The sequence below is a fragment of the Tachypleus tridentatus genome, chromosome 6 (genome assembly GCF_004210375.1).
Source record: "Tachypleus tridentatus isolate NWPU-2018 chromosome 6, ASM421037v1, whole genome shotgun sequence".
Taxonomy (NCBI): Eukaryota; Metazoa; Arthropoda; class Merostomata; order Xiphosura; family Limulidae; genus Tachypleus; species Tachypleus tridentatus.
In genome coordinates, this window is record NC_134830.1 from 50283791 (window position 1) to 50284829 (window position 1039).

Sequence of the window (1039 nt, forward strand, 5' to 3'; positions counted from 1 at the left end):
TTTTTTTTTTTTTGTGTATATATATATTTCTTCTTGAGAGTTCAATATCTTTCAGGCCCGGCATGGCCTAGCGCGTAAGGCGTGCGACTCGTAATCTGAGGGTCGCGGGTTCGCTCCCGCATCGCGCTAAACATGCTCGCCCTCCCAGCCGTGGGGGTGTATAATGTGACGGTCAATCCCACTATTCGTTGGTAAAAGAGTAGCCCAAGAGTTGGCGGTGGGTGGTGATGACTAGCTGCCTTCCCTCTAGTCTTACACTGCTAAATTAGGGACGGCTAGCACAGATAGCCCTCGAGTAGCTTTGTGCGAAATTCCCAAACAAACAAACAAACAAACAAACAAACCAAACAAACAAACAAACAAGAAAATTCCTTTATCTGCTGGTCTGTTTCGTTATTGTTAGAGGAAATTAGTGCTATTTGAAAATGCCGTAATGGTATGCTGTTTCACAAACTTTCTTTTTTTTTTTTTGTGTATATATATATTTCTTCTTGAGAGTTCAATATCTTTCAGGCCCGGCATGGCCTAGCGCGTAAGGCGTGCGACTCGTAATCTGAGGGTCGCGGGTTCGCTCCCGCATCGCGCTAAACATGCTCGCCCTCCCAGCCGTGGGGGTGTATAATGTGACGGTCAATCCCACTATTCGTTGGTAAAAGAGTAGCCCAAGAGTTGGCGGTGGGTGGTGATGACTAGCTGCCTTCCCTCTAGTCTTACACTGCTAAATTAGGGACGGCTAGCACAGATAGCCCTCGAGTAACTTTGTGCGAAATTCCCAAACAAACAAACAAACAATATATTTCATGTGTTTGTAACATTACAAACAGGTGATGATATCATTTAATTTTAGTCACAATAAATGCGCATCATTTGAACCATAGGAAGTTGACTCGACGATCTAAGGTTTTGAAATATGTTTGTGTGTGTAAGTATCTCCTCAGTTGTGGTTTTATTTTATTGATACATTTTAAATTTTACTACTTGACCCTATTGGCGTCTAACGCAATAATATTATTAATTAGCTGAGCTCTTTAAATTCTTT